Here is an 11,164-nt window from a genome sequence, read left to right on the forward strand (position 1 = left end):
GCATGCAAGGCAAGCGCTCTACCACTGAGCCACCTTCCCAGCCCTGTACCCAAGATTATTGACACCTATAATGCAGGAGTTTTTGTTAGTTATTTGGGGAGGTGAAATATGCATAGAATAAAGTCTACTTCCTCCAGGGACATTCTGTCCTGTTTGAGCAGTAAGACATGTACAGAGCACAAGAACAAATCAGAGAGAAAGAGAAAGCCATGGGAAAGGTGTAGCTGAAGTTCTATTGGAGAAAAATGAATCAGGAACAGTGTTCTTATTTTACAACTTAGGAAAGCCAGAGATGAACAAGTCAGAGTAGATGGTCTATACAAAAGGCCCCAAGTCACTAGGCAGAAGTGCCATGCTTGTATGTCTTTCACTCCCTCTCTCCCCAGCCTCTTTCCTGTCAATTCTCACTCTCTCCCAGAAACCATCATGTACCTAGTTCACTGTCTCATAAAGGTGCTTTCATCCCAAACCCTCAAGAGTCCATGTACTGCAGCCCATTCCCAGCCATGAAGGATAAGAGCCAGTGTATGTTAATGCTGATTCTCCCCACTAGGAGGAGCTCGGGGACTGAAGCAGGGAAGGAAGAAGCTGGTGACAAGACCAGGACGTGGTCTAGACACCCCAACTTCAGGAGGGGCAGTCACTCTCAATAAATGACACCACGGGAATGAGGTTGGGGTAGCAGGGAGCATGAAGTCTTGAGGCAGGGAATTCTCTCTTATCTGTGCCTCTTATTTCCTTCCATGTGATGGGATAATTCACTTGGGGTTAATTATCTAAAGAATATAGAGGAATGGGAAGAAAGTGAGTTCTGACAGAATATTACAGCAGTCACAGTAGCCAAGAGGAAAACAACAACAACAACAACCAACAACATAAGGATTATAACCAATGAGAAGTTGCATCAGAGACTAGAGTGGCTTGGTGAAGAAGTATTGGTGGTTAGGCTAGGAGGATGCATGTTTTAGACAATTACAGAATGAGCAGCATAGAGGAATGGGTTTTTACAGAGGAACAGGAATAGTTGGGACTCTATACATTAACTCTATGTACTGGGCATAAAGTCTGGGAGTAATGTGTAAACAGGAGCCTAAATGCTTAGTGGTATTTTTTTTTTACTCTTTTTGTTTGTTTGTTTTTTTTTCTCCTCCACAGCAAACACCAGAAGAACATTTCTTGAGAACACAGTGAGCTAGACTCCTTGGAAGTTCTTCAATCTTGCTTTCCTTCTTTTGCTCACTTGGCCCTTATTCCTGTGTGTCTCTTCCAGGAAGTCCAAGTCATATACAGTACTGTGAAGATGTTATAAAATTTGGAGGAACAAGAGAAGATGACAACAAAGACAGCTTCTCACTTAGAATTCCATAAATTCTTATAAAAATTCTCAGTCATTACTGTTCAGAACCACCTGTCTCATCATTTCCTTGTCCAATGCCTTCTTTCATTCAGTAAATATTTCTTGAATTGCTGCTGTATCCAAGACACTGGTAAAGTTATTCTTGCTATATTTCTTAAGCTATCAATGTATAAAGAGCAGAGATTAAAAAAAAAGAATGGATCAGAGAGATAAGGCCTCACGTTCTCTTACTCTAAAGTAATGAGAGCAGAATCTGTTCAGGGGCTGATTTTTCCTTCCCAAATTAGGACTTGGATGTCCTCCTCAGTGACACAAAATTTTAAATTGAACCTTTTTATTACTTTTGTGAGAACTTGAGAGTTGAGGATGTAGGAAGAAACATCAGCGGGAGTTACCTTACCATATCGTTCAAGCTTTTGTTGCTTCAATTCTATAGAGTGTGCAAATTTTTTTAATAATAATTTTTTATTGTCAAGGTGATATACAGAGGGGTTACAGTTACGTAAGTAAGGTAGTGAGTACATTTCTTGTCAAGCTTGTTCCCCCCTCCCTCATTTTTCTCCCACTTTTTTCCTCCCCCCACTCTCCCCCCAAATTGTACAGATCATTTCCAACATGTTGTCTTGTTTTGCTATTCCCCTTCCCTTCCCTAATTCAGATAAACATATATGCAATACCCAGGGTACCACCACTGACAACAGGGGATAAACCAACCACAGGGGGAAGAACACACAAAAGAAACAAGAAATCACATAGTACATTAAAAACAACAACAAAAATCCTCTTGGATCCATGTCTTGGAGTTTATTTCGCTTAGCATCATCTTACATGGTCATATGTGTCATATGCTAATATTTTTAATGCTAAATGTTTTGCATTGATTATCACTATAGTATATGGAGGAAGAACATTTTCTGATTTCTCTGATAACCATGTCCTAATGCCATCCTCCACCTGGTTTGGAGCAAAGTATTTAACCTCTTTATGCCTCAGTTTCCTTGCCTTTAAGTAGAGATTGCCTGTAAGGACATTATGAGGATTAAATAAATATTCATGCATTACTTAGCATTATTAACCCTCTGCAAGTGCCGATTACACTTATATAAAATATAATTAATTCTAATTCAACACTAAGAAAGTTCAAAATACTATGTAATTAGACTCTCTAACCAAATACCCCTCAGGCAACTACCAGATTTTTTTTAACTACAACCCATTTTGAGTAACATTTTGTCTAATTCCTTCTGCACAGGTTGTTCACCAATAGGAATAAGATAGGTGACTGGAAAGAATTCAGACTGTTGTATAAACTATATAAAATAAAGTTTATCCATCAGAAAAATAATTGAGAATGGTTGTGGTTATTACTATTTAATTTTATTTTCAAATGATTGCAATGAGTCATAGAAAACTGCCAAGTAATCTGCTGACAACCCTGGCATACCTTTCACCTTACAACTCTAAATAGTAATTTTTTGAATATCAATAGGACTCTATGAGAACCAGGACACTGATATTGGTACCATCAGCAGAGCTTGAGAAAACTCTGCTGATTTTTTAAGCTTTAAAAACATTGTCTGTGTAAGTTTTACTCTGTGCATGGCTTTGTCTAATAACTACCACAATAATAAAAATAAAGAGCCGTCATCACCATAGCAGTCCTTTGTGTTAGCTCTTCATAGCCACCTGCCCTTCCTTCTACTTGCAGTCTTTGGTTTCAATTACTAATCTTCTCCCACATTTTAATTAGTCTATTTCTTAAATGATATATAAGTGGAACCACATTTTTCACTCAGTACATTCCTTAAAAGCCACCGTTGTGAATAAATGTAATTATGCCATTTATATTTGGAGATCACTTGGGTTCTTTGCATGGTTTGGCTATTACCAATGAAATTACTATAAATGTTCACCACATCTTGAAATTTTTCACTTCCAAGGGATAAATAGGCAAGAGCATCATAACTGAGTTTGTAGGATGTACATATTTAATTTTAAAGGAAGATGCCAGGGTGGCAACCAGCTTTCATTCACATCAGCTCTAAACAATTGTTCTGGTTTTCCTGTATCCTCATCATTTAGATAGATGTATAGAGACAGGTTATTGTTGCTTTAATTTGTCTAATTCTGGACATCTTTCAGTGTGTTTATTATCTATTTTCTGTATGTCAACACCCTTTGGGAAAATACCTGTTTTATCTATTTTCTACCTAGGTTCTTTGATTATTTCTACTGTTGAGCTTTTTTTTTTAAACAAACAATGTATCTTATTGTTACTGGGACTTGAACTTTGGGCCTGGGCGCTGTCCCTCAACTCTTCAGCTCAAGGCTAGTGCACTACCACTTGAGCCACAGAGCCACTTCCAGTTTTCTGGTGGTTTATTGGAGATAAGAGTCTCACGGACTTTGCTGCCCTGGCTGGCTTTGAACTGTGATCCTCATATCTCAGCCTCCTGAGTATCTAGGATTACAGTATGAGCCTGGCTTATGCTTTCGTTCTGATCACAAGGCTTTACAGAAATAATTTGTTTTAATTTTGAAAAATCCAATTTTGTGAACTTTTTTTGGATTCTTTTCTTTCCTTGCTTTTCAAGCCTAAGTCTTCTTTATTTACTCCAGAACATACAGATTTTTCTCCTGTGTTATTTACCTAAGTTTATTTCTATCAGGATATCTAAGTATGTGGTCCATTTTGTAGGACAAATGAGAGTTGAATAGAGGTTCATTTTCTTTGCTTATCTATCATTTGTTAAAAATTGCTTTTTGAGGGCTGGGAAGGTGGCTCAATGTTAGAGTGCTTGCCTTGCATGTATGAAACCCTGAGTTCAATTCCTCAGCACCACATAAGCAGAAAAAGCTGGAAGTAGTACTGTGGCTCAAGTGCTCACCTTGAGCTGAAGAACCTAGGGACAGTGCCCAGGCCCAGAGTTCAGGCCCCACGATCGACCAAAAAAGAAATTGCTTTTTGAAACTTTCTCAAAACTTACTTAGGCAAAAATATATAGGTCTATATCTGGGCTCCATATTCTTTCCCACAGATTGCTTGTCTATTCCTCTATCAATATCAGCCTGTCTTTTCACTGTAGCTACATAGTAATCTATAACAAGAAGAGTAATTCCCTCCATTCTATTCTTTTTTCTCTAAATTCATTTTACTGTCAATGATTTCTAACAAAGGCTAATGAGGGGAGTGCCAGATGTAATATATGAATATATTTGAAGCTCTCTTAAAAATGAAATTAGCATGACAGTGGCCATAAATGGATATACCAAAATAACAGAGAAGAATTATAGTGGAAAATAGGCCGCCAAGAAGAAAAAAATAATGGTATTGAAATAAATGAAATACATGACAAAGGAAACATCACAAAGAGGAGAGATTTCCATTCCGAGATTATGATCAGTGTTATATTCTTATCTTGAAATTGAATTTCCTTTCTTATCATATCATAATTAAAATGACTAGAAAAATATAAAACTTCGTGGGGATGTGCAGCAGCGCAACATACATTATAAAAGAAAAATTTCTATGAGACATTATAAACAAATAGAAATATCTAGGAAAGACTTGCCTAGAAATTAAGTGTATCACATCCTTTATAAGGTCACATAACATCTAAGATTTAGCATCAGAAACTTTCATGATAACCACATGGTTGGATAGAACAGGTCACTATCCAAATGGGTCTCTGAGGACACAGACAAGAAGGTTGAAGTATTTCTATTTTTCTTACTGTTTCCTTATATAATAATCATTAGACAAGTCCTGGGAAATATTGTTATAAAAACTCAAGAAAAAAATGAAATAAATGACTGTGAAGAGTTAGTGACAATTATTTTTCAAGTGATGTGATGATCAATTCTCTACTTCCAACCAAATTGGAGAAAAGTCTTAAGATCATTGACTAATGTATTATTTAAAAAACAACTATATCTATGTGATAACTTGAATATAAAATTCAGGAAAAAAAGAAAAACTAAACAATACTATTTATGGATGCATAATGGATAATACAAAGTTGTCGAATCCCTTCTTCACTTTCTATAGTTTACCTTAGAAAGTAGAGAAGTTATGACAGAGCAGATGTATGCCAGACTTCTAGGGTTCTGAATATCCCGTCTCTTGGTCTTAATGGTGATGATAAGGGTAATTACTTTATAATAACTTATTAGCACTTTTTAGTGCACTATGTTATATGTGTGCACATACACACATATATACACATTTGGAAATACTCTTCTTTTAGAGAGTGTTTTGTGTGTGTGTGTGTGTGTGTGTGTGTGCGTGCGCTGGTGATGGGACTTGAACTCAGGGCTTGGGTGCTATCCCTTAGCATTTTTGTTCAAGGCTGTTGCTCTACCACAACTTCACTTCTAACTTATTGCTACCTAATTAGAGATCAGAGTCTCATGGACTTTCCTGCTTGGGCTGGCTTTGAACCATGATTCGCAGATCTCAAACAATTAAGTTTCTGAAATTACAGGCATGAGCCACCAGTGCCCAGGTAAGAATATCAATGAAAATGAAAACTGGGAAGGGCGGAGGGCTAGAGGTTGGAGTGGGTTTCCATCACCCCTCACCTATCCACACCAAAATCCCCTCTGCTCTTCTTCCTTAAATGCTGGGACTCTGTCCTAAGACTGCTTCTCTCCCGGTCTAGATAACTCCATCTATTTTCACAAAGTTCCCATGTTGAGTTTGACCTGAAAATAGTTCTTCCGGTGCACAAAGTTGTCAAATGCCTCCAGAGTGTGCAGTAAAGTAAATCTAATCTCACAAACTTGGGTCAGTTCAAATGGTTTTTCTTCTAAACCATTTCATGCCCACTACAGGAGTCAGATATATTTTAACTCTCAAGGAATATTGGATTCTAACGCGGAATGTATCTGTTTTCAAGTCTTTTAAAGAGCTTAGTAGTTAGAAAGCTGCGAAGCTGCAGCCACTTTGTACTTGTGAATCTAAGAAAGAGAAGAACAGGAATAAAGGAGACAGAGAAAGAGAGAAAGAGAATGTTGTAGTGTATTGTATCTTATTATATTCATTGCTAAGCTTTCAAATGCTGTTAGGATTCAAAAGATGCAAGTTGAAACATTTTGACTTGTTCTAGGATGAAGTGAGGAAGGTCAAGTCTCCATTCTATCTGACTATGGACTGTCCCATGGCTTTCTTCTATCTTGACACTTATATAGAAACTTCTTTAAGAAACACTTATGTTATGAATACCTTGTGCAATAATACACTTATTTCCTCTTTGTTTTATTTCTCTATATACTCCTTTCATCACATGTATCATCTTTTCATTAAAAATCTTTACTTCCTCATAGCTTTGTAGGGCTCATATCTCATTTCTCTTTGTATTGCCATAGTTGCTGGAAGTTATCACTCATGTCCACTAATCTCCTCTCCAGGATGAGTCTTACTCCTGTCGGTATCCTCACTGAGACCTTTGGGTAATGATGTAGAATTTTGTGAGCATATTCAGAGAAAAACCACACATGGTAATTATGTAACACCACTATCATTTGGAATCCAGGGCTGAAACTTTGCTATAATTATTTCCCTTCCCAGATTAAGTCTAATAAGCAGTTCTGAGTTCTTCAATGACATTAAACAATACTATAATATCCTCCAATACTAAAATGACAATGTTGAGGTATCACATCATATTTTACTGCAAACAATCTTGCCTCTTTCATACTCCTAGAAAGATATGAAAGTTCAAAATCTTCCCTGTATAAAAATTCTAAGCATATTTTAAAATTCAAATAACTTAAAGCCTTTAAATTATCTTTTGAAGTCACAGTAATCAGATTCCTTATTAGATTTCTTACTTCGGCTGGGAAAGTGGCTCAGTGGTAGAGCACTTGCCTTGCATGCCTGAGGCCCTGGGTTCGATTCCTCAGCACCACATAAGCAACAAGAAAAAAGCCAGAAGTGGCGCTGTGGCTCAAGTGGTAGAGCGCTAGCCTTGAGCTGAAGAGCTGAGGGACAACGCCCAGGCCCAGAGTACAAGCCCCACGACTGGACCCCCCAAAAAATTGTGGATAGATTTCTTACTTTTTAGCTGGCCAATTAGTGTCTGCACGGAGCTAAGGCTGTGCTAGCAACTGTCTCCACAGATTGTAACACAGATTCATTCACCCATGAAGAAAAGAAAGAAGCTGAATTCTCTGCATAGCTTCTGCTGATGCCACTAAGTTGGTGCCAGTTGACTCAGAAATATTTTTTTAAGTTCTGGGGTTTGACCTCAGGTCCTAGACGCTGTCCCTAAGTTGTTTTTATACTCAAAGCTAGTGCTCTACTACCTGAACCACAAGTGGCACTTTAGTTTTTTCGGAGTAGTTTATTGGAGATAAGAGTCTCACAGACCTTCTTCCCTGGGCTGGCTCCCAACTGTGATCCTCAGATCACAGCACCCAGCTTATAACTCAGAACTTTTGAATAAGAACTGTTTGAAGACACCTCTCTACAAGGTTAAGGCTGATGAGGAGCATTTATTCTCAATCTAATGGGTGGGAACCATTTCCTGTACTCCTTTTCCATTAAATCTATTCAAAACTTCTGTTTTCACTTCCTCTTTGAGTGAAATGCTTCTGATCTTGAGTGTGAGCTCAGTGCAAAGTCTCTTAAGTGACACAGCCGCTCTATCTGTCAGTAGGCAGAGGGGCCCTCTGCCTGGCCTCTGGGGGAACATTTTTCACCTTGTCCTACATTTCCTTCAAGTAGAAAAGATTTCAACATATGTTGAAACACCTGTTTCTGAAGTTCTTTTCCCAAAGGGTCCCGTTGGAACCAATCTTTCTCCAAGGACCTGATGCTCAATTCCTTTTGAATTCCATACATTTATCACAGGGCCAGACCTACATACCTACCTAAAGGCATTATATATAATCTTGGAATTTTATTAGTAATTATTTGAATAATTTCTACCCATGAGCCTACAAAACCTCACATAAATTCATGAATGACCTGTCCAAATTGGGCACCAGTTGCTCATTTCTGGATTCCTAGCTATTTAGTAGGCAGAAATGCAAGAGGGTTAATGTCCAAAGCAGCCTGGACAGAAAAGTCTGTGAAACACCATCCCCAAAATAAGCAACAAAAAGCTGGATGGCAGGCATGGCTTAAGTGGCAGAGTGACGTTTGAGCAAGCAAACTGAGCAAGTGAAAGGCTCTGACTTCAAGCCCCAGTACTATCATCACCAACAAAAAAGAGTGGTCTGTCCAGTTTGCTCTATGGGTCTTAATTTGGGGTGACTGATATATAGACTGGTGCTTTGTGGCACATAAAATCTTGCAGCTAAGAGTACTATCCCAATCATCAGTGCCTACCAAAGTTAAGAGATTTTCAATTTTGTTGCAAAAGTCTTATCTTCTGCTATGATGGCTTAGGAAAGTGACGTAGACTGCCATGGATCTTTATTGAGCCACTATACAGTCCCTAAGTCCCTGTTGCCAAGTGGCCCTGTAGTTAGCCCATTGCCAGAGGCACAGGGGTAAACCTTTGCCTCCTCTACCCTTGCTTTCAAAGGCCATTACAGCTCTCTAGATCTTTCTGTGCCTTTTGATTATTGCTATCCATGACTGCAGCTCCTCCTGGATAGAAACAGCCACTAGCCTCTGAACAAAAACACCAGAAGCTGATGTCACCTATGAGGCCTAAGACTCCATGCTCTTGTACACACTTAGTAACTCAACTTAAAGTCCCCCAACATTCATCTCTTCAATATAGAAGTTGTCCTGATCACTTACTAACATCAAAAGCCATGAGAGAACCTGGTTCCAGCAATAGCTTCTCCTTCTAAATATATGGTTTCTGTGTATTTGTTAATTTGTTCTTATTGCTCTTACATCTAAGCCTAGGCCCCAACTGTTCATGTCTCTGAAAATTATCCTCTCTAACTCTAGTCCTTCTTTCCCCACTCCCCATAGGGAAGTTCTTACTCATACACATAGAAATAAAACCAGTATCCCTTCATTAATTTATTCATGGAAACTAAAAGTGTTTCTATCCTGTTAAGGTCATCAGATTTAACAAATAAAAATACAGGACTTCTAGTTACATCTGAATTTCAAAGAAAGAATAATTGCAATTTTAATGTATGTGTATTCAAAATATTGTAGGGGACATGTTTATAGAAAAAAGAAAATTGTAAACTTTTGACTACTTAGAAGACTGAGCTCTGAGAATCAGGGCAGAAAAATCTGACTCTAATCTTCAATTAGCCAGAAAAAAAAAGTCTCCAAATACCAAAGTGGAAATGTGGCTTAGGTGGTAGAGTGAAAAATTGAGTTTAAGCCTCAATACTGGCACACACATAATCACACTATTATACACTATATTGCCTCTTCTTCTATATCTGTCTCTATATATGCATATACATATAGATAATTACATGTATAATTGAAGTCTGAAATTCAAACAACATGGCATTTAGCCTTTTATATGGAAACTCTACATTAAGTACCAAGTGCTGTTTTGGTACTAGGATAACAACATGAACATGAAGAAGGAAAAGGAAATACAAGATGTTGCCTCAAAATGGGCAGTAAGTGTCAAAAGACTGCTTTTCTGAGCACCTCTTTCCTTCCACATTTTCAACTAATAGTAGTAACTATTCACATCCTCACTTTTGAAATTGAAATGTATCTGTGTTGTTTATGACTCTATCTCAACCAAGGGCTGGGCCTCCATGTCTTGTACTTTACTTCCTAACAATTTGAGTAAGCATAAATAAGAAGATTGTATTCCAGACTAGCTTAGGCATAAAGTGAGATCCTAAATCTCAAAAAAATAACCAATGTAGCAGGGTGCCAGTGGCTCACACCTGTAATCCTAGCTACTCAGGAGGCTGAGATCTGAGGATCACAGTTCAAAGCCATTCCTGGCAGGAAGGTCTGTGAGACTCTTATCCCCAATTAACCACCAGAAAACCAAAAGTGGTGCTGCAGCTCAAGTGGTAGAGTGCTTGCTTTGAGCTGAAGAGCTGAGGGACAGTGCCCAGGCCCAGAATTTAAGCTGACTGACAAAAAATGCTAAAAGGGGTGGTGGGGTAACTCAAGTGGTAGAGTACCTGATTAACAAATGGGAATCCCTGAGTTTAAGTTCTAGTACTACAAAAACAAATGTCTAAAAAGGGCTCTTGCAGGAATGGTAATGAGCAAAGTGTTAAGAAACACTGATCTAGTGCTTCTGGCAGACCATTCAACTATCCCTCCCAAAATACTCACTAGATGCTTACATACAAAAAGCTAGTTCAACATGGCGGACTAGAATTCTCATACGTGGATGGCTGAGGAGGTTCACATGAGTGAGTCAAGCCTGGAATATACAGTTAGACAGAAAGACAAACAAACAGAACAACAACATCTAGTGAAATAAATAAGAACTGTGAGATGCATAGAGCATGTGATAGCAGACAAGACAAAGGGGGTCCTCCAAATGTTAGAGGGCAGAGAAGAGATAGAGAAGAATAAGTACACGTAGAAATTAATTTGTAATTGTGATCAACACTGTGAAGAAAGCACATAGATCCTGAAACAGAACATAATGGGGTAGGACCTCTCTGATTACAAGGGATGGGGGGAGGAAGAGAAAGTTTCTGAGAAGAACTCCAGCTTCAAAACAGGAGTTCCTATTTGTGTGCTTATTCCTTTATTTCCTAATTTGCATAGGTCTGAGTAGGACTAGCCCCGTTTGTGAATCTGTAAATTTCTATTATTTTCCTACTCCAAAGTTTCCTGCCAACTGAGGTGAAAGTGAAAAAGATGTGTTCAGACATTTTGACTGTGTGTGGTTCACACCA

This window comes from Dipodomys ordii, unplaced genomic scaffold (genome assembly GCF_000151885.1).
Source record: "Dipodomys ordii isolate 6190 unplaced genomic scaffold, Dord_2.0 Scaffold131, whole genome shotgun sequence".
In the NCBI taxonomy this organism is placed as follows: domain Eukaryota; kingdom Metazoa; phylum Chordata; class Mammalia; order Rodentia; family Heteromyidae; genus Dipodomys; species Dipodomys ordii.